The sequence below is a fragment of the Palaemon carinicauda genome, chromosome 10 (assembly GCF_036898095.1).
Source record: "Palaemon carinicauda isolate YSFRI2023 chromosome 10, ASM3689809v2, whole genome shotgun sequence".
In the NCBI taxonomy this organism is placed as follows: Eukaryota; Metazoa; Arthropoda; class Malacostraca; order Decapoda; family Palaemonidae; genus Palaemon; species Palaemon carinicauda.
Window position 1 is genome coordinate 73,465,088 of NC_090734.1, and position 25,000 is coordinate 73,490,087.

The following is a 25,000-nucleotide window of genomic DNA, read 5'->3' on the forward strand; positions in this document are numbered from 1 at the left end:
ACGAATCTCACAAGAGATTGCAAGGCAACGATCACAGAGGACTCCAAGGTGATCTCTGGCAAACTAATATTTAGCTCATCGTCTAAACAAAACGCCAGGAATTTTGGTACGATTAGAGTCTTTTTTCATCACTTTTTATAACTTTTCATTTATAGAAAATCCAGTGTACTTGGCCTGTCAAAAATGAAGGCTAAATGTTTACATAGAAATGCACACACACTCACAAGCACACACAACAGATTCAACCTCTTCCACCCTCTCCACCTTTTCCAATTACCAAACGGCAGTTTGCACAATTTGTGACAGATTGTGCTTGCCGAATGGTTGTCTCTCAGCGTGACACGGAAGATATATATATATATATATATATATATATATATATATATATATATATATATATATATATATTTATAAATATATATATATATATATATATATTTATAAATATATATATATATATATATATATATATATATATATATATATATATATATATGTATATATATATATATATATATATATATATATATATGGCCAGATACTTATCTTTTATATAGGGGAGATAAGAGGAAATCGAATCGAAAACTGAATATCTGTGCCCGAAGTTGCCTAAAAAAGAACTACTACAATACAGTACAATGTGTGTATGGTGTTTCCTTTACAACGGGACATGCTGGACCCTTTGAATTTTCAACCTGTCTTCAATTATCTTCTCCACTCTCTGTTTACTGTTTGCTTCTATTTTCTTTCCATGGCTTTATAAAGAAAAAAATCTGTTCGCCGCTGAAGAGGAAAATTAACCTGCTCTGAAAAAGCTAATTACTCCATCTCGAAGATTTTGTTTCCGCTATCCCGTCTAATGATGATGAAGGGGGGAGAGAGAGAGAGAGAGAGAGAGAGAGAGAGAGAGAGAGAGAGAGAGAGAGAAGGAGGGGAGAGAGAAAGAGTAACTGTATTTGTTCAGAAAAACCCAATTATCTTTACATGGTGTAACGGAAGTGATTGTGTACTAAAGATAAGGAGGAGGAATCTTGGCGATAATACAGCAACGATAACGAAAAAAAAAAAAAACTACTACAGATCGTACAAAACCAAAATAAAAAAAAAACATGTAAATATGCTATTCAACCAAATGCAATGGAGAATCCTACCCCCCCCCCCCCTATTAATAACCACCATCAGCGTTCTCAGTACCATAATGTTCCTTTTCCTCCCTCAGCAAAATGAAAACATCCCCACTGAATGATTTTCATCGTATTATATATGCGCTTTGCTTTGGTTTACGTTACTTTCAATCCATATGAAATATGATTTATCATTGGTTTCGACTGTCTAGAGAGAGAGAGAGAGAGAGAGAGAGAGAGAGAGAGAGAGAGAGAGAGAGAGAGAGAGGTGCATCACTGTTGAAGCACGCAGATGATGAAAGCGATATCAGTGGTGCGACTCCAACACCTATATCTACGGAGACAAAATACCCCAATCGCCTACCTTGGCATTCAGCTTGTTGAGGCATCAGATTCGAGCTTGAAGGTGTGACGAGAGGTAGGGCACTCTCAGTGCCATTCTCTGGCCGGGCATTGGTGGCAGTGCAATATTTGCAGCTGAGACTGTAGTACCTTGAGAAACATTACCAGAAATTTCGCTTTAATTTTCTTTTTAATTCTTATCGAGAACGTGAGGCCATAAAAAGATTACACTTGCCCCTTTGACCTCTTTAGGTCAATATTTTGGTCCACAGTTCAAAGTTAATAGTGACTTACGGAACAGTGTGCGATTATTCAAAAGAGTGTTTGACCTCTGGCAGTGACTTTCAGTGCTTCAAAAGTAAAATAGAAAAATGTATTACATCTATTGTTCAGCATTTTGCAAAGCAAGATTAATTTTCCATTTGCCGAATTAGTGCGAAGGGAAATATCAAGTACTCCTAAAAGGTTTTGTAACTATTTTTCACTGGCAATAACCGACGTGTTAAGAGTGGATCGTAATGTATTTGTATTTCTCATTTTGAAAAAAAAGGGGACGTAGTAGCCTAACCGAAGATCACAGTTTTTACAAACAACTGTTTAGAAACGAAAATGTAAATAAGAAAAAGATAAATTCTTTAAGATAATTAACAGGAGTTTGTAACCAATACCAGGAGCAAACGGCTACCGGGTAACTATGTAATTATTATAATCAATGTTATTTTAGAAAACTATTACAATTCCTGTTTTGCCGTAATCACATTTGAAAAAGAATTATGGGAACAATTACGAACAATAACGATTTTTATATTTTACGTTATATCAATTTTAAACAATCTGGGATGTTTTGAAAAACAATAAAGATTAAGACATAAATGAAGCAGGTTCAAGTTTCCCTTATATCGACTTGAAAAAAAGGTCAAAATGAAAGAGAAATCACAGAAAAGATGATATTTCTCGTTAGCAGTGACTCGACAGATGTCAAACTAAGTAAGTAAACTATCTACGGGAAACATTTAAAATCAAGGTAATTTTCATGATCAACTCTCTACAGAAAGGGAGGATCTTTCTAGGCTTTGTCAATGCATGTGTCATTTTTTTTTAAATAAAGTACTATTGATAAGTAGTAGGTTGGCCAGGGTACCAACCACCCGTTGATATACTATCGCTAGAGAGTTATTGGGTCGTTTGATTAGCCAGACAGTACTACATTGGACCCCTCTCTCTAGTTACAGCTCATTTTGCCTTTGCCTACATATACACGAATAGTCTGGCCCATTCTTTCCCCATTCTCCTCTGTCCTCACACACCTGACAACACTGAGATTACCAAACAATTCACCTTCTCTTGAGGGGTTAACTACTGCACTGTAATTGTTCAGTGGCTACTTTCCTCTTGGTAAAGGTAGAAGAGACTCTTTAGCTATGGTAAGCAGCTCTTTTTGGAGAATGACCTTCCAAAATCAAGCCACTGTTCTCTAGACTTGGGTAGTGCCATAGACCCTGTACCATGGCCTTCTACTGTCTTAGATTAGAGTTCTCTTGCTTGCGAGTACATTTGGGCACGCTGTTCAATCTTATTTCTCTCCCTCCTGTTTTTATAAGTTTTTATAGTTTATATATGAAAGATCTTATTCAATGTTGTTACTGTTCTTAGTACTATTTTTATTTCCTTATTTCCTTTCCTCACTGGCGCCCTTGGTTTTATAGCATCTTGCATCTTGCTTTTCCAATTAGGGATATGGCTTAGCTTGTAGTAATAATAATAATAATAATAATAATAATAATAATAATAATAATAATAATATTTCGGGAGTAGAACCTCTTTTAAGCAGGTTTTATTGAAAGTGATTGCTGCCTCAGTGGTGTTAATTTTGTAATTAACTTTTTCTATTGTTCTTATTATCTTTTTCTCTTCATTTGTACAATCCGCCAGTAACTGGGAAAGGGACATATCAATAGGAAGGTGATGGAGACCATATCATTCACAATTAGTCTTTAATATATCACAAAACATTATAAAAGTACAGATAATATGTACAAAGTATGAAACACTATCACAATGTTAGTGTGCACAAAGTAATGGTCACTTTTGTACAAAAAACTGTAAATTACGTGAAGTTAAGTGTAACACATCCTTCAACTCAACCGGTTTCGAGCAATGAGAAGGTTTTCTGCTCATTGTCAAGAGTGAACTGAAATGCAGGTGTTGTTTTGATGGCTTATATACGGAGTCCTGTTTCGACATTCCATCTTTAGTGGTCAAGAACCGCCCTAGGGCGGTTCTTGACCACTAAAGGGTGGTTCTTGACCACTAAAGGGCGGTTCTTGACCACTAAAGATGGAATGTCGAAGCAGGACTTCGTATATAAGCCTTCAAAACAACACCTGCATTTCAGTTCACTATTGAAAATGAGCAGAAAACCTTCTCACTGCTCGAAACCGGTTGAGTCGAAGGATGTGTTACACTTAACTTCACGTAATTTACAGTTTTTTGTACAAAAGTGACCATTACTTTGTGCACACTAACATTGTGATAGTGTTTCATACTTTGTACATATTATCTGTACTTTTATAATGTGTTGTGATATATTAAAGGGGGGTTCTTGACCACTATTAAGATGGAATGTCGAAGCAGGACTCCGTATATAAGCCATCAAAACAACACCTGCATTTCAGTTCACTCTTGACAATGAGCAGAAAACCTTCTCACTGCTCGAAACCGGTTGAGTCGAAGGATGTGTTAAACTTAACTCAACGTAATTTACAATTTTTTGTACAAAAGTGACCATTACTTTGTGCACACTAACATTGTGATAGTGTTTCATACTTTGTACATATTATCTGTACTTTTATAATGTGTTGTGATATATTAAAGACTAATTGTGAATGATATGGTCTCCATCACCTTCCTATTGATATGTCCCTTTCCCAGTTACTGGCGGATTGTACAAATGAAGAGAAAAAGATAATAAGAACAATAGAAAAAGTTAATTATAATAATAATAATAATAATAATAATAATGATAATAAAAATAATAATAATAATAATAATAATAATAATAATAATAATAATAATAATAATATGATCAACTTTCAAAAAAAGGGAGGATCCCTCTAGAACTCATGAGTCTTTTTAGAAAGTCAAGGTACTTTTTATGATCAACTGTTTACAGAAAGGGAGGAGAACACAAAAATAAGTCGATTCATTGAATTACTTTTGTTACTTACGTCATGAATAATGGTATTATTTTTTAGTTCTATCATCGGCCTGCCAACTGCCAGCTGACCTGGTTAGGAAAAGGACACGGGGCTAATAACTTCATATCTAGATGCTTGTTGAGTGCGAGAAGGATCTTTTCTTCTGATTGTATATATATATATATATATATATATATATATATATATATATATATATATATATATATATAACAGATATATATATATATATATATATATATATATATATATATATATATATATATATATATATATATATATATATACAATAGATATATATATATATAGTATATATATATATATATATATATATATATATATATATATATATATATATATATATTCTCTCTCTCTCTCTCTATATATATATATACAGTATATATATATATATATATATATATATATATATATATATATATATATATATATATATATGTGTGTGTGTGTGTGTGTGTGTGTGTACGTATATATAAATATTTATAACTAGTGTACGCCACCCGTCAAAAAGGGCAGATTGATACTTAGACTTACTTAGATATGCACACATACACGTAACCCCTCTCACCAGGGTATAACTACTTATTTTCCCCGCACCCCAGAGACGAGGAGTGTAGTGTGACCGGAAAGTATATATTTATTTTGCATATATAGCCAGACATTTGTTCCTTATCATACAGGGAAAGAATAGCAAACTAATCAGCTATACCTAATCATTAACATTCTTGCTTGCTTGATTATAACCCACAATTTATTGTGGCCCACAGCCAATTGGACGAAACTAGACAAGACAAGAGTGGAGCCATAAAATCCCTCTGTTGACCTTTCGAGAGCGCTGTGGGTATCCCAGTGCCAGAGCCAGCAACTCGCCTAACGACCCATTGGACTGGGATGAAATCACCACTATCCATTTCGCCAAAGCAAATAAACAAACAAAGTCGAGGGAAAGATAATATCAACAGGAGTTTAGCTTCCAACGGAAGAATTTTTCCCAAATAAACAAACAAAAGATGGTTTTCAAGAGAAGAAATCATAAATAGTAGTAATTTTAGATTTTCATACTAATGAAACAAACATACAGTATATGGTTTTTAAAAGAAACGCAGAACACTTGTTCTGTTTGTTAGAATCGAGAAGGATATGAAAACAAAAGGAAAATGGTTTTAAGGGAAATATGCATAACTAGTGCACGCAGCCCATTAAAAATGTCGACTTATATTTACATAATGCCCACACGCGGATGTGTAGAAGATTATGGTTTGCCGTGTAACTCTCGGGGTATCCCCTCTCCCCCGGGTATGACTACTCTCTATTTCCTTACCGGAGGGACGGGAAGAGACCGAGTAGTTATACTTCTGACAACGTTGATGAGCATTACCGGAAAGGATATATATATATATATATATATATATATATATATATAATGATATTGCCAAACACTTGCTCTTTATCATATCGGAGGGATTTCTTTATTATTTCTATTTGTTTCAAAGAGTTTTGAGCTCAGATAATAGAAATTAAGTTGTCAGTCCCATTTGAACAATGATAAAGATACAAATAATACCCTCACTTGCAGTTATTGTGAGTATATTTTCATTAACTTCTTCAAGAGTATGGCCTCTAGATTTTACAATTTATGTTCTCTTTTCTTCTCAAACACAGGAAACAACAAGAAAAAGAAAAACAAAGATTGAATAAGGTTATTAAAGTTACCTTATGTTATTCATGTGATTGACAGCATATGATAGAAGGCCAATAACGTCACGAGTCATTAACGGGAGGACGGTTGTCCGTCCGCCTTCAGACTTAAGGCGAGAACGTATACGAACAAAAGACGGGAGAGAGATAGACAGTTAGAAATAGTCAGACAGACAGACAGAAATACACAGAGAAGACTGGGTAAAACCGAAATGTAGCGAGAGAGAGAGAGAGAGAGAGAGAGAGAGAGAGAGAGAGAGAGAGAGAGAGAGAGAGAGAGAGAGAGAGGTGCTAATCTTACTTTGGCAGTTTCTTCCTCTCCTTCTTTCTCATGCTGTTATTGCATTCTCCTCTAAAGTGAGTTACTCCAGAGTCGAACTCTGGTACAGAGCAGTCTTCATCACATCGTAAAAATATGACCTTGAGCACTGAATTATATAAATTGATATCCACTCGACTGTTATGAGTCACAGTCAGGCAAGGCAACCTCCATTTTTCTCTTATTTTTAAGAGATGAGGTTAGCTAGCTCTATGACATTATTTTACTCTGGGTGCAACCAACTAGAGTTGACTAATCATCAGGTATATAAATTCACTGTTTAAATTCAAAATTGTGTAATGATTTTTTGTATGAAATACACCTAACCATCCATCACAATCCTCTCGTTGGAGAGGGGAAGTCAATAACCACTGGGCCACGTGGCTAACCGTATTATCGGCTTCTCCTTAACTTTTCCATCGGCTACCAAACTTGATTATCTAATAAGAAGACACATATGCTTCACAATCCACCACTCTGTTCTTCCCTTCCTCTTCTGCCTATACTTTTACCCCTCCTCCTCACCCTCTCAGGCCAGACCCCCTCTTCTCCTCCAACCTGCTTTTCCCTAATTAACTGAAGCCCTAAAGAGGCGGATCACTTGATACGGGAGAGTTTCCTACTTTCCTGAACGTAACCTGGCATATATAGACCTTGTCTGGAAGCGTCGTACTCCTAGACAAGTTCCCAGTCGCCCTTCATCCCTGGTAACTGAATAATTTTCAAATAAGATAGATTTTTTCGTGTATATTATTATCATCACTAGGTAAACTAGATCCCTAGTTGGTAAAGCAGGATGCTGTAAGTCAAAGAGCTCCAACAGGGGAAATAGCCCAGTGAGAAAAGGAAATAAGGTAATAACTAAACTATTAGAGAAGTAATGAACATTTAAGATAACATATCTTAAGAACAGTAACAACATTAAAACAGCTCTTTCATATATAAACTAGAAAAAGAGACGAAAGTTAACCTGTACAACATAAGAACATATGCTGCAAGTTTTAACTTTTGAAGTCCTACCGATTCAACTACCCGATTAAGAAGATCATTCCACAACTTGGTCTCAGGTTGAATAAAACTTCTAGAGTACTGTGTAGTACTGAGCCTCATGACGGAGAAGGCCTGACTATTAGAATTAACTGCATACTTAGTATTACAAACAGGATGGTACTCTCCATGAAGATCTGAATGTAAAGGATGGTCAGAATTATGAAAAATCTTAAATGCAACATGCATAACGAACTAATTGAACGACGGTGCCAGAGATTAATATCAAGAACAACAATAAGAAATTTAGTGGACTGTAACTTCCTGTCCAACAAATTAAGAAAAGAATAAGCAGCTGAATACTAGGCAGGAGAACAATACTTAAAATAAGGTATATTGAAAGAATTAAAAGACCTCTTCAGAATAGATTCATCACCGAAAATCTCACCAGACTTTCTTAATAAGCCATTATTTTTGCAATTGAAGAAGACACAGACCCAATGTGTTTCTCAAAAGTAAATTTGCTGTTGAGAATCACACCTAGAATATTAAAAGAGTCATACAAAGTTAAAGAAACATATCAATGCTGATGTCTGGATGTTGAGGAGCCACTATCCTTGACCTACTTACAATCATAAGTTTTTTTAAGATTCAACTTCATGCCCCATAATTTTCACCATGCACTAACTTTAGGTAGCTCTCTATTATGGGATTCAGCAACCCTAGATCTACATTCACGGGATGGAATTGATGCAAAGAGAGTAGCATCATCTGCATAGGCAACAAGCTTGTTTTCTAGGCCAAACCACATGTCATGTGTATATAGTATGAAAAGTAATGGGCCAAGAACACTACCCTGAGAAACACAAGGTATAACATTGTTATTCTCACAATGGTGCCCATCAACAACTCTTTACGATGTATTATTTAAGAATTCAATAATAATGCTAAGATATGACCCACCCACTCTCAACTGCTTGAGTTTGAAAAGAAGGGCTTCATGATTAACACGTCAAAGGTAGTATTAAAATGAAAGCCAATCATAAGAACTTAATGAACACAATCAAGAGATTTCTATACAGCATCCCAAAGGCCTTCAGGAAAGCCAAATAGTAAATTAGGGAACCAGCGATTAACCAAATTCCAACCAATATTCTAATATTCTCTTATCGGTATTTTTTTTAATACAAATATGGCAAAAAAACAAAAATAGACTGATATTGTAGCATTATTCAAAAGTTAGTTTCCCATTTCATACTCCACCAATTGTGAAAATTACTGTGCCAATAAAGTATTCGATAGTAGTTATAACACAACTCCTACATTATGGTACTCTGCATGTTTTTACACAGGGTTTTGTAATGGTTAACCTGATAGTTCAATACCCATAGGCAATCTGCCAAACAGGAAAAAAACAAATGTATGGGTACTTATTTCTAACTCTTTAATTTACAAAGAAATAACTACCATCTCTCTCTCTCTCTCTCTCTCTCTCTCTCTCTCTCTCTCTCTCTCTCTCTCTCTCTCTCTCTCTCTCTCTCTCTCTCTCCTTAATTATTAAAAAAACTGTATAAGAACATATTTATCTGCATATTTCTCTTGGCCCTAAAAAACTACATACATACACACAATTTTTTTTTTCTCTCTCTCTCTCTCTCTCTCTCTCTCTCTCTCTCTCTCTCTCTCTCTCTCATTAGCCGCAACTCCCCTCTAGTTGAACCGTGTCGCTATCGATGGGACCAGATTATTTTCGGCTTGTGCCCAGAGGCAGATGAGTCACTTAGGGCACCCTATAGAAACGCTGACATACAGACAGGGATTACTTAGACGGATCTTGGTGGGCTCAGTACTACTAAATTGATCTATGAGAGAGAGAGAGAGAGAGAGAGAGAAGAGAGAGAGAGAGAGAGAGAGAGAGAGAGAGAGAGAGAGAGAGAGAGAGAGAATATTAAAGTTGTATAGCATACCGAATATAAATTTATCATAATTTGTTATAAATTAATTCCATTTTTCCTACCTTCCTGTAAAATTGCCTATTCACAATTTGACTTCATTTTATATGCATAGACACATACATACATACATACATACATACATACATACATACAACAATTGAACCGTTTCTAGTCCACTGGAGGACAAAAACCTCATGTCCATTCATGTCTGGAGTTTGATCATTTTTCATCACCACGCTAGTCACTGCAGATTGGTGATGTTAGGAGATTTTCCTCTGATCGCTCACAGCAAATCAACCTAGTTTGGATGGCCCTGATTAGTATAGCTTTGTAGCTTTGCTGATCATGGTGATACACAAACCCTTTCACTACGTTACGGTATCCTCACTAAGAAAGAAATATATCGATCTATCTATCTATCTATCTATATATGGATATATATATATATATATATATATATATATATATATATATATATATGATTATTGTGTATAATATACACACACACACACACATATATATATATATATACATATATATATATATATATATATATATATATATATATATATATATATATTATACTTATGTATATATATATATATATATATATATATATATATATATATATATATATATTATACATATATATACATATTATACATATATATGTATATACTGTATATATATATATATATACATAAGTTTATATATATCATATATATATATATATATATATAAATTATGATATATATATATACTGTATATATATACAGTATATATATATATATATATATATATATATATATATATATATATAAATTATGATATATATATACTGTATATATATACAGTATATATATATATATATATATATATATATATATGTGTGTGTATATATACATATATATTTAGATATCCGTGTATATATATGTATATACATATATATATATATATATATATATATATACATATATATATATCATGTGATCATTTCCTTAACAAGATTAAAGAATTTTTCATAATTTTTACAAAATTGCTTTAGATAAATAAAGAAGCTTATATTGGGTAAACTTTTTGAAATTCTTAAGAAAAGATTTTTTGAAAAACTACGTAGACAAAGAAAATAATAGAGATTATTGAATATATTGGTAAAGAAAAAATTCAAGAAAGAAAAGACAGAATGATGTGAAATCTCAGGAGACATTTTTCTTTAAGCTATTTTGTTTCATTAATAATAATAATAATAATAATAATGATAATAATAATAATAATAATAATAATAATAATAATAATAATAATTATTATTATTATTATTATTAGCTAAGCTATAACCCTATTTGGAAAGGAGAATGCTATTAGCACAAGGGATCCAACAGGGAAAATAACCCAGTGAGGAGAGGAAATGAATAAACTACACGAGAATTAATGAACAGTTAAAATAAAACATTTTAAGTACAGTAAACAACACTAAAATAGATCTTTCATAATACAAACTATAAAAAGAGACCTCTCGATGGTGAAGCGAGCGCCATAACCGCTATAGGCTACACAAAGTACCCTTGCAATAATCTCATTGAAATAAGAAATAAAACCGCACAAAAAGAAAAACTAATAAATGCCAATGGATTCTGGACCTTTCCTGCTTTACACGGATAAACACACGATAAAACAAACAAACAAACAGTGGAACCGGAGAAGAGATAGAACCGTAAATATTCAAATACCCAAAATAGTTGAGTCTAGCGTGTAGAGCGCCTCTTCTTTAAATAAACTTTGAACTTCTTGGGATGTTTTACAGTTGAGGAATTTCATATTTACACTTTGGGGAGAAATTCTATTACGTCTTACAATGTTGAGCTACTCGGGGATGAAGGAAACATTTAAAATAAGAGATGAAGAAGATTGAGAGTGTCAACTGATTTCACTCAGGTGTTTGCGGGTTCAGTGTGCGTGTTGTAATATATTACTATAAGTATGTTACATTCATGTGTACATAGGCATATATATATATATATATATATATATATATATATATATATATATATATATATATATATATATATATATATATATATATCATTACTAGCTATGCTACAACCTTAATTGGAAAAGCAGGATTCTATAAGCACAATGACTCAAGCAGGGAAAGAGAGCACAGCGAGGATAGGAAGTAAGGATATAAATAAAATATATGAGAAGTAATGAACAATTATAATAAAATATTTGAAGAACAGTAACAACATTAAAACAGATCATTCATATATAAACTATAAAAAGAGATTTAAGTCTGCCTGTTCAACATAAAAAAACATTTGCTGCAATTTTGAACTTTTGAAGTTTTACCGATTGAACTACCTGATTAGGAAGATCATTCCTCAACTTGATCACAGCTGGAATAAAATTTCTAGAATATTGTGTAGTATTCAGCCTCATAATGCAGAATGCATGACTATTAGAATTAACTGAATACCTAGGAATAAGAAATTTATTAGACTGTAAGTACTTGTTCAATTAATATATATATATATATATATATATATATATATATATATATATACATATATTTATATATATATGTATGTATATATATATATATATATATATATATATATATATATATGTTTGTATATATATATATATATATATATATATATATATATATATATATATATATATATATATACCTTAACAATAACTTAAAATTCGCAGATGACAGTTCTGTTTTATGGATCATAGGAGGAATTGAAAAAGACGATAGAAGATTTTAACATAGAAAGGATGAATTTAGGACTGAAAATTATTATGAATAAAACTAATATGATGGTAAATGAAAATGCAGAGACAACAAATAAGGGTTATGGATAGCCTACACCTCTTAAGATTGTCAAACAGTTAGTGTTTCCCCACGACATGAGACTGAAATTAAAAGAAGGATAGGCATGGGATGGATAGTTTTTTGGTAAGCAAAATGAGATTATGAAAAGTAAAATACTACTCTCTCTAAAAAGAAATATAATTAATCAGATGATCCTACCTGTATTGACTTACGCATTAGAAACTCGAAGCCTTACTAAAGCCTTGGAACATAAGCTAGTTACAACCCAAAGAGCTATGGAAAGAATAATAATGATATTAACATCAAGAGACAGGAAAAGAGCAGTATGAATACGAAAGCAAACTAAAGCAGAATATAGTCTAACAGCAAGAAAAAGAAATGGACTTGGGAAGGACAAATAATAATAACAGACAATAGATGGACATTACGAATAACAAAATGGGTCCCTAGAGATTGCAAAAGAAGCAGAGGAAGGATGAGAAGACGATAGATTAACGAACTAAGAAACTTGCGGATATAGATTGGCATAGAAAACCCATAAACAGACGTGAGTGGAAGTACATGTCCGAGGCATTTGTCCTGCTGTGGACTAGTAGTGGGGGATTATGATAATGGTGATGACGATGACATCCTATTTACTGGACCATAAGTACCTTAACTGTGTGTGTGTGTGTTTATTTTCTTCAATGTTTTTAAGTAGAACCTAGGGTAAACAAATGATTTTTAAAGATACTTTATGAAAATAGGAAACTGTGAATGAAATATACACACTTCCCGTCAAGATACATGGTAACTAAGGTAACATGAAAAATAAAATGTCCAAGTTGATGGAAAAATCCCCGAAGAAGTAGGCCTATCTCTTCGAAAGCAATCTATAAACTTTTGAAACCTGTCGAATCTCCACTGTAAAAAATTCTACTAAGAATAGGCCCGGTACGTCTGACAGTCTAAAAAGAAACATGCACGATAGAAAGTTTTCGATAGCAACTTCGGTAGAAAGCGTGGCCACCAAGATTCTCGCAGAGGCTACATAGGAAGGTGGAGATTTGAACAAAAGAAAACGGGAACTAGGCGTTGTCATCTAGTAACTGACTTACACTCTACGAATGTAATACTTGAAAACGTCAAATTACTGCAAGATATGTGTAGAGGATTATATTGGTCATTTTATTTTACAATTAAAAGTAGTAGTTGGTAGTATGAAGGTTTTACTTCACATGAAGTGATTGTGGCAGCGATTGTTGTGGGGCTCCATATGGATCAAACATTTTTTTCAAGAAAATGACTAATGATGGTTTTATATCATGCGTACATATGTATATGTATATATACATATATATATATATATATATATATATATATATATATATATATATATATATATATATATATATATACATATACATATGTATGTATACATGTATATATACATATACAGTATATATATATATATATATATATATATATATATATATATATATGTGTGTGTGTGTGTGTATATATGGTGTAAGAATTGCTCATACAATTATTAATGAAATCTCGACTGGCCCAAAGAACAAGAAGCATATACCCATCGAAAAGAGAGATGACTCTGTTATGGCAACAGAAGATGAAGCAAGGCAACTTTGGATGGAACACTTTAGTGAGGTTATGAATAGGAGATATGATGGGAATAATTTGATTGATATACCTGAAGCTGATGAAGACCTTAATGTGCCCATGAATGAATTCAGTATGTTTGAAGTCGAAGCTATGCTAAAAAAACTAAAGAGATGATAAGCCCTTAGATACGATGGAATAACTACTGAGATGATACTGGCCGAGAATGAAGTGACTCTCAGAATACTTACAAGATTATTTTGTAAAATATGGCATGAAGAGGCAAAACCTGATGAATGGGAGTTAGGAGTGTTGGTGAAAATAGCAAAAGAAAGAGACCTGAATGATTGCAATAATTACAGAGGCATAACACTTACGTCAGTTGTTATGAAAATATATAGAATGCTTATTCTAAAGAGACCGGAGAGTAAGAGTGATGAGAGAGCCGAGAGATGAACAAGCAGGATTTACAAAAGGTAGAAGTTGCAGTGACTATATTTTCATTTTGAGACACGTACAACAATGAGTAGAATAGTGTTCACCGGCCAATTTTGTGGAGAGTCCTACGTTATTATGGAATTCCTCTTAAATATGTAAATTTGATTAAGTCTGTTCATGAGCATAACAAATGCAAAGTTAATGTTAATGTTAAAATAAATTTCCAGTGAACAGTGGAGTACTCCAAAGCAATGTATTGTCGCTTATGTTGTTTATCTTCCTCATAGATTTTGTAATGCGTAGAACAGTCAGAGAGGGTGGAGAAGGATTGGACTGGTCTGGTGATAGGAATTTAGCAGACCTAGAGTATGTTGATGATTCATACTCTAGGTCAGCTGATTTCCTATTACCAATCCAGTCCAATCCTTCTCAACCATCCCCACCTGTTCTATGCATTACAAAATAAATGAGGAGGATGAACAAAATAGGTGACAACACATTCCCTTGGAGTACTCCACTGTTCAATAGGAACTAACATTAACTTTGCACTTGATATGCTCATGAACAGACTTAATCAAATTTACATATCTAAAAGGAACTCCATAATAACGCAGGACTCTCCACAAAATCATCTGATGCACACTATCAAAGGCTTTTTTATATTCCACAACTGCCATCAATAGTGGATTTATATATCCTGCACATTACTGTACATTATTGCAATCAGTCAGATCTTTTTTTTTTTTACCAACACTCCTAGCTCCCATTCATCAGGTTTTGCCTCTTCACGCCACATTTTGAAAAATAATCTTATAAGTATTTTGGGAGTCACTTCATTTTAGGCCAATATTATCTCAGCAGTTATTCCATCGTACCAAGGGGCTTTCCATATCTTACGATTTTAATGATTGCTTTGACTTCAAACACACCGAATTCATCCATGGGCACATCAAGGTCTTCCTCAACTTCAGGTATATTAAACAAATTATACAATTCATAATTCCTAATCATGACCACACTAAAATGTTTTATCCAACATTGTTGTTGTTACAGATTGCCTGGCCCTTATGGCTAAGCACGGGCTCTTGCATACTTGCAGCCCGTAGAATAATGATGTTTTTCTTCATCTTCTGTTGCTATAACAGATCCATCTCTCTTTTTGATGGGCATATGCTTCTTCTTTGCTCAAGTAGAGATTTCATTAATAATTCTATGAGCAATTCTTACAACATAGCCACTCCATGAATTCATAGCTTTGTCAGCCTCATCTGCTTTTATGTATAAATATTCTCTCCAGTCATTCCTGGCTTTTCTTTTGACCTCACTATCAATACTGGAATACTTAACATGCTCTAACGTGTAATTTTCATTACCTCCTCGAAAACCTTCAACAGTCAATTTCTGTCTTTGTCTCCTTTTTGTAGTATCTTAAGTATCATTTGATATCCATAGATTTCTCCTTGTAACTGCATGTCCCAAAACTTCACTACCAACTGACTGATATATGTTCTTAATATCATAACATTCTTCATTAATTGTCTGCTCTTCGTCTCTTAAAGACTCTAAGACTAAATCGATTCCTACATTCAATTGCAAAGGTTTTTGTATGCTCATCTTTTAGAAGCTAGGTTGTATCAGACCTACATATTTTACAGTATCTACCTTTCTGTTGGGTGCTTTCAGTTTCAATTTCAGTGTGGCAATGAGGAGCTGGTGATCACTACCAATATCTGCCCCTATATAGCTTCTTACATTTCTCAGAGTCCTCCTTCTCTCTTTATTAATGGCTATGTGATCTATTTGATATTTGTAATTGCCGCATGGTTAAGTCCATGTATATTTGTGGATGTCCTTGTGCGGAAAAGAGTATCTCAACAACAAGGCTGTTTGTTGAACAAAAACTTATAAAATGTGCTCCATTTTCATTTGCAACCTTGCTAAAACCCTCAATGCCCATCACATTCCCTATACTTTGATAATTCCTTCCAACTTTAGCATTGAAGTCACCAATCACAATTTTCATATATCTCTCTGGAATCCCTTCTATTACACTCTGCAGTTCTTCATAGTATTCACCTTTCCCTTCTTCAGGGGAATCATTTGTTGGTTCATAGCAAACTATAATACTCATATTGCACTGCTCTGATTTAAACATTGCAAGTAACAATTTACTATTTACAGCTCTCCATTCCATTAATGCCTTTTCTGCACCTGGTGTTATCTTCATTACTACCCCTTCTCTTCCAACTCCATCTGTTTTTCCTGAATAGTTTTATATATATATATATATATATATATATATATATATATATATATATATATATATATATTCTGCCTTGGTCTAAGATTTCTTTACCAATCCCCTTACAACGTGTTTCATATATATATATTTTTGGGCTCAAGCCATGGCGTCCTGATGGAAGGTTCCTTATTGGTAGCTTCCTTGGGTATATAACTACTAAGATATTCCCAGAGAATTTAACCACAGGTTATCACAGAATTCTAACTTCTGGAGCGAGTATCCTAAAGGTTTCCCTTTAAGACATCGTATATCAACAGGGGAGGCATGTATTAACGCGCCACATAGCTATCTGCACCCCACATAGAGTTAACACTTCGATGTGGAGGGGCGGAGAATAGCTGGGGAGCCGTTCCACAGCTATACTCGTCCGTGGCTACTTATGGTACTCGAAACGTAAACAAACGGGCGCCATTGCTAAATGACGTCACGTCCGTCCTCATCCTTCTTCTAGTAGCTTGCCTTGCTAAGACGGATTTTCCCCTGTGCTATTTTCATCGGCTTGCATCTTCGTTATGTCGCTACCTTCGGCCTCGCCTTCTTCTGGAAAGTTGAGTACCAGGTCCCAGTATTGTTTAAATAAGCTCTGACCGTAAAGTAACTTTTACTTTTTGAGATATTTTATGTTTTCTGGCAGAGCTGTGCTACTACCGGACACGCCATTTTATGGCGTTGCTGTTACCCTGCTTGCATTATTTAGCTAGCCTGAACAGCTTATTCCGGCCTTTTAACTAATTGATACTATTAGTTATTTAGTCTTCATAGCTAGGAGCTTCATATATCGTGTTTTGACGCCTTTTTATCGGTCATCGCCTGACCCCATACTAGATCGCTAGCTTAGCCCCTAGGCCAGAGCGCCTATCACCAGTGTTCATGCATGATATACTACAGTGATCCTAGGTTAAGTTATGAAGATAGTGGCATTATTTTATGATACTGTTTACTGTGATGCAAGTGTTTTCGCCTTCAGGGACCATATAGGGGATAAGTTTGATAGTGTGCCTTTGTAACCTAACCTAAATGTAGGACCCCTATATGCTCCCTTCACCCCCTGCCTTAGGGCATTCCCTCTGTGTAGCCTTGCTCCCCCTACCACGTAAGAGGATCAAGTGCATACCAGAGTACTTATCGCTTCTCTGTCCTCCCTAAGGGAATGATCCCCCCTTAGGGTTGCGTCCGAGAATGAGGAACGGCCTGCCCTTCCTCAATTGCTGAGGTTAGGTTACCTGACCTTCCTTGCAATTGCGATACGTCTTCAAGCCTTCCTAGCTTAGGGTGTAACATCCCTGCTCTAGGTTAGGCCTCGGGGGGAGTTAGTTCTGTGCCTTGCTTGAAACGGTACCCATGCACCGTTCTCAGCCAGGCTGCCTACCTTAAGCTAGGGAGCGTCCTCCCTTCCTTGGTGGCCGCTTTGGTACAGAGCCTCCCCTATGGAAGACCCTGCTTCTTCCCCCCTCCCCACCTATCCCTTGTATGGCCTAGCCTATGCTTAGGTTAGCCTATACCCATCTGTCCCCTGTCCTACAACTCCTCCTTAGGGTGGAGTGACAGGGCTATCTTGAGTCCCTGTGTGTAGTCTGCTCTGGTACATATACCCTTCATAGTGTCCTATGGGGTTAGCCACTGGATGCGTTTTGTCCGCAGGGGTTCTCCCCCCTCTTTGGTGTTCCCTAGCCCTCCCTTGGGCTACTCTGGCTCCCGGCCGCCTGCCGGCCCCCTGCCATTGGGTGATAGGGCTAGCCTCTATCATGGGTACACCCATTCAGGTGGGATGCTATGGGGTTCATGTCCTTACCCCTCCATCCCTCCTTCTGTCTCTTTTCCTGTCCTGGTGCTGGTCCCTTGCCGCCTCTACTGCCGGCGATACCGCCCTCCCCCCTTGGTGACATATTCCTTGTTCCCCCCTGGCCGACAGTCCTCCGTGTGCCGGAGGGCTGCCGCCTCCCATCGGTGTACAGCCGATGGACTACCCTTATACCTCCTAGCTTCGGTCGTCCGTCCATCGGGCCGGCCCCCGGCGTGCCGGCATCCATTGCCGGCGGTCCGGATATGCTATATCCACTTTCCCTATCCTATGACCCTGACACCAAGCCGGCAGTAGCCTCCGCCTCCCGCCGGCATGCCGCCGCTGTGCCGGCGGCCGCCATCCTGGCATTACTCCTGACTTCTCTATGTGTCTTCACTAATGCCAGAGACTCTGCTGGAGCGGCCTCCGTGGTGCCGCCGATCTGCCGACACCTTCCGGAGACGCCAAGAGACTTGCACCCCTTCTCCCAGCTATCAACACCATGCTGATAGCCCTACACTGCAACCAGATGGCTTGGCTACCTAAATAGTTAGGTATTGTCTTACCGTTCTATTAATAGCCGTGCTGTCTTCTTGCATATCACAATTTTCCAGCATGCTGTGTGTATCTTAGCACGGCTGGTTGCCGGAAACCGTTGTCCTATGGGGTCTTCTACACACCCCCCCCCCCCCCATTTTAATGGCCTGAGTGGTCTCAGCCCCAGATTTACATCTTAGGCAATTCCTGCAAGAATTCCTTCTGCCTCCCTGGCGATCTATGAAGAATTCTGTCTTGTGTCCTCGGCCACAAACAAATTGCCTATTGATAAGGTTACGGTAACCAGCCGGGCGGGATACACGGAGTATGTGTCTATCTACTTCATTTCCCGCTCCACTCTCTAACATTACAATGTTATTAATTATTTAAGATTAAGTTAAAGTTAACTTATTAATATTTAACTTTAGAATAATATGAGTCATTTGTATGACTTCCATATACTCATGTTCTCTTTCTCTTACAGGAGGAGTACGTGAAATGTGACCACAACTTCTGTGGAATGAAGCGCCCGCACTTCTACGGGCACACGGCGTGTAGGACCCACGCCCTTTGCGCCAACAAGAAAGGCGATCTGAAGTTTTGGGACCCGCAGCACTGTACAGTCTGCAAGGACCGCCTGGTCGAGGCGTTCGACAATCCTCCTTCAGCGGAGGTTAGGGACTCTTCTCGAGAGAAGCTATGCAAGTGGGTGTGTGGCTTCCAGAAGAACGCCACCGGACCATACCTTGCCACCGAAGACTTGAGGGCCTTGCTTTTCCCGAAGGCATCCCCAGACTCAGTGGTCCCCAAGGATCAGATCCCCACCGTCCAGATAACGGTGGAACCGGATGTAGTCATGGCTCAGTCCATGCACGAGTGCCGTTTGGATGCCGACAACGCGGAACGTATGTCGGAAGTGTCGGAGAATACGGAGAGGAACCTCATGGGCGACGAACTGGACTATTAGGAAGACCAGGTGGAATACCCTGAGTCGGAGCAGGAGGTCGCTCCACCTTCCACCCCCACACCGACTCCTACACTGACGGACGTATCACTCCCGTCTACATCTGCTACCCCGGATCCCACCCCATCCAACACCCAGGAGATGTTCAGAATACTTGAGGCTCTCATGGATAAGAAACTCCGCGAGACGCATGAGTTCTTCAGGTCCAACATGGGAAGTTCGAAGCAGCCGAAAAGGATTTCGGTTAAGGACCTCCCGGCATGCTCAGATACCAACCCCTGGAGGTATGCCGAGCACATGCCAATTACGACGGGCAAGATCTTCATAAGCGAAAAGATCGGCTCGATCGCGCTGGAAGAAGTGGAATTCTTCCCGAACTTTGAGGCTTATCCAGACTGTTACGTCTGACTTCGATCCGAACCTGCCTCTAAAGAAAAGACCGAACCGAAGGAGGTTATAGTGTTCGATCTCACGAAGGCCCAGGCTATGCTGGCCAATACAGTGAAAAGTAGGGGCTTCACCTGCTCGAAACTTCCGGCGCTTAGCAAGAAGCACCCTACCTACGTCGCACCAGACGATGCGACCCTCCCCTTCTTAGAAAAGGCCTTCACTGCGGTGCATAAGGCAGTGGAAGAAGGAAAACCTTGCCCTGCACTGGAGGAGTGCAGACCCTTCTCCCTGACTACTCCCCCTGATGTTAGACACTGGAAAGATGTCCAGTCAACATTTGTGGTGGGAAAACTAGAACCTGACGTCGCTGGCCGTCAGTTTAACAAAGACCTCCCAAAACTTAATGACCATCTCCTTCGTCGGGAACATGATACGAAGGAAAGGCTCGCCGCATCCATGTCCCTCCAAGTACAGCTCGAAGTCATGGCCGGTGATACTAGGGTCCCTGACTACTACATGGTTCTCGCCAAAACACATTTGGCGACCGTAGTAAAGGATCTGTACAGCTTCACGAAGGCTCGTAGAGCCTGTCGTGAATTCGTGTTCTCCAGTGCCACAGTGAGACACGAACCCCGGAGGCTGATTTCCTCCAACATCTGGAGTAAGCACCTCTTTCCCTCCTCCCTTGTGAAAGAGATCACCGACAAGGTCGCCACGGAGAACAGGAACCTTCTCCACAAGTGGGGCATGTCGATGAAAAGGAAATCTTCTCAGGACGACGGCCCTCAACCTAAGAGGAAACCCACAAAACCGAAACCTCAGCAACGTCAACAGAGACGGCAGTTTCCGGGATCCGCTACTCCCCAAGTGGCAGCTCAGCCACAGCAGACCTTTCAGCTGGTCACCCAACCGGTCTTGTCACAGTCGCCGGTTTTCACCCCTGCTTTTGAGCAACAGTCAACTACCTTTCGTCCCAAAGGTAGAGGCTCAAACAGAGGTGCAGGCAGAGATGCATCTCGCCGTCCCTCCAGAGGCAGAGGAGGAAAGGGAGCTAGCGGCCGAGGTAGTAAACCCTCGGGAAACCAGAAGCAATGAAGTGCTTCCGGTGGGAGGAAGACTCCGCCAATTCCAGGATCGTTGGACCTTCGATCCCTGGGCACACAGCATCGTCAAGAAGGGTCTAGGCTGGAGCTGGACTCAACCACCCCCAACCTTCCAGCAGTTCTTCCAACAGTCAACCCCCCTTCTGGAAGAATATGTCCTAGAACTCCTGAACAAGAAGGTGATAAGGAGGGTAAAGTCAACCAGGTTCCAAGGGAGACTGTTTTGCGTCCCCAAGAAGGACTCCGACAAACTCAGAGTCATTCTAGACTTATCCCCCCCTCAACAAGTTCATAGCGAACAACAAGTTCAAGATGCTGACTCTTCAACAGATAAGGACCCTTCTGCCTCAAGGTTCCTACACGGTCTCCATAGACCTGGCGGATGCCTACTGGCATGTTCCAATGAACCACCACGCTTCCTCCTACCTAGGATTTCGACTCCAAAGGAAAAGCTACACTTTCAGGGCCATGCCCTTCGGCCTCAATGTGGCCCCACGGATCTTCACAAAGCTGGCAGACACCATCGTTCAACAGCTCCGCCTCCGCGGCGTCCAGGTGATGGCCTACCTCGACGACTGGCTGGTCTGGGCTCCATCGCCCGAAGATTGTCTAAGATCCTGCAACAAAGTCACCCAGTTTCTGGAACACCTGGATTCAAGATAAACAGAAAGAAATCTCCCCTCTCTCCAGCTCAGAAGTTCCAATGGTTAGGAATCCAGTGGAATCTTCAGTCACACCGCCTTTCCATTCCCCAGAAGAAAAGGAAGGAAATAGCAGGGTCTGTCAAAAGAGTGCTGAAATCCAAACGGATCTCAAGACGTCAGCAGGAACGAGTTCTAGGCTCTCTACAGTTCGCCTCAGTGACAAACCCAGTGCTGCGTGCACAGCTAAAGGATGCCGCGGGAGTCTGGAGACGTTCCGCTTCCATTGCTCGAAGAGACCTCAAGAGACGGCTCCCAAACAGACTTCGGTTACTCCTAAAGCCGTGGCCGGAAGCAAAGGCCCTGAAAAGGTCCATCCCTCTTCAACACCCACCTCCATCACTCAACATCCACACGGACGCTTCGCTGGAGGGTTGGGGAGGTCACTCCCACCAAAAACAAGCTCAAGGAACATGGTCTCCCCTATTCAAGACGTTTCACATCAACATCTTGGAGGCCATGGCGGTCCTTCTAACTCTGAAGAAACTCTCCCCGCCTTCCTCGATCCACATTCGTCTAACCCTGGACAACTCGGTGGTAGTTCGATGTCTCAATCGCCAAGGCTCAAGATCGCCCCAGATAAATCAGGTGCTTCTCCCAATCTTCCATCTGGCAGAGAAGAAGAAATGGCACCTGTCTGCAGTTCATCTACAAGGATTCCGCAACGTGACGGCGGACGATCTATCTCGGACAAGCCCGATAGAGTTGGAATGGTCTCTAGACGCAAGATCCTTCTCCTTCATCTCTCACCAAGTCCCAGAACTTCAGATCGATCTCTTCGCAACGAGCGACAACAATCAACTTCCTCGATATGTGGCCCCGTACGAGGACCCCAAGGCAGAAGCAGTGGACGCCATGTCACTGGATTGGAACAGATGGTCCAGGATCTACCTGTTCCCTCCCACCTACCTTCCGCTGAAAGTCCTCTCCAAACTGAGAACCTTCAAAGGGACAGCGGCCCTAGTGGCTCCCAAGTGGCCCCGGAGCAACTGGTACCCCCTAGTCCTGGAGCTACAACCCACGCTGATCCCTCTCCCGGGCCCAGTTCTCTCCCAGCAAGTACAGAAGTCGACTGTCTTCGCTTCATCATCGAAAGTCAGGGACCTTCATCTCATGATTTTCTCTCCCTAGCCGCGAAGAAGAGGTTTGGGATCTCGAAGAAAAGTCTAGACTTCCTCGAGGAATACAAGACCAAATCCACACGACGGCAATACGAATCATCCTGGAGAAAATGGGTCTCATTCGTCAAGGCAAAAAATCCTACGGAAATCACCATTGATTTTTGCATGTCCTTCTTCATTCACCTTCATGGACAGGGCTTAGCAGCCAACACGATTTCTACCTGCAAATCGGCCTTGACTAGACCACTACTGTACGCCTTCCAGATTGATCTGTCCAGCGACATCTTCAATAAACTGCCGAAGGCATGCGCTCGTCTACGCCCAGCACCCCCACCAATACCTATCTCCTGGTCCCTGGACAAGGTGCTCCATTTTGCCTCCAACTTGGACAATGATTCGTGCCCTCTCAAGGATCTGACTCAAAAAGTTATATTTCTTTTTGCTCTTGCCTCAGGAGCCCGAGTCAGTGAAATAGTGGCATTATCAAGAGACGAGGGTCACATCCTGTTTACAGACTCAGGAGACCTTACCCTCTTCCCGGATCCGACGTTTCTCGCTAAAAACGAACTACCCACCAAAAGATGGGGCCCTTGGAGAATCTGCCCCCTGAAAGAAGATACCTCTCTATGTCCAGTAGAGAGCCTCAAGGTCTATCTTCGTAGAACTTCTGACTTTAGTGGAGGCCAACTCTTTAAAGGAGAAACATCGGGTAGCGACCTGTCACTGAAACAACTACTTCATTCGCAGAGCGGATCCTGACAGTACACCCGCAGGTCATGATCCTAGAAAAGTCGCATCGTCTCTGAATTTTTTCCAGAGCATGAATTTCGAAAGCCTCAAGAGTTTCACAGGCTGGAAATCCTCGCGTGTTTTCTTCAAGCATTACACGAAACAACTGCATGAAGTCAAACATTTTGTGGTAGCCGCAGGTAGTGTCATGAAACCTGCACCTAACTCTGCATAGAACAGTGAGTTACTTGGGACTTTAACTCTTCGGGTGCCTATGTTGACCCTCGTGTGATACGTAGTGAATTCAGAGACACTTAGTGTTTTTCATAGACTGTTCTTTACAAGGTGAAATGTCATAGTCATCACATGAGTGCCGCATGCCTAGAGCATGATATGTTTTTTCCTTATTAAAGACTAACGTTCCTTTGGAACCTGTGCCTTCTAATAATTTGAAATTTTCTTTCAGATTCAAGAGCGAAGTGTTTCATTTTTATGTACATTATAATTTATTGTAAATTACTTTTACATCCCTTATTGCATTTATTTACCATATTCTGCAATTTTGAAATAAAATTTCTATTTTATTACTTGTGCGTCTCAATCCGCTCCTACTTATACTATGAAATACATGGTTGACATAGTTTCATTATCCCCTTTTCTTTTAAAAAATGATGAAGAATAATAGGTTCAATCCATATTATATACTCACCTATGCTATGTAATATTCCTAACTGAATACTTACTTGCGCTATACCTTCGAGACCAGATCGTTCTCTTGTTAAAAAATACAGTGCCTAACCACCACTTGTCTGTCATTGAGAATGTTCCTATATGAA

The 25,000-nt window shown here is 38.7% G+C and overlaps 2 protein-coding genes across 2 annotated transcripts in view; one reads left to right on the forward strand and one right to left on the reverse strand.

Annotated features, from left to right (window-relative positions):
* Positions 1-25,000, reverse strand: part of LOC137648055 (uncharacterized) — a 42,549-nt gene that overhangs the window by 8,402 nt on the left and 9,147 nt on the right. The window lies entirely within an intron of this gene.
* LOC137648637 (uncharacterized) overlaps positions 1,552-25,000 on the forward strand; it is a 657,712-nt gene continuing 634,263 nt past the window's right edge. Inside the window, exon 1 of the mRNA XM_068381627.1 lies at positions 1,552-2,453. The gene's annotated coding sequence lies outside the window, so the exon portion shown is untranslated. The remainder of the gene's footprint in view (positions 2,454-25,000) is intronic.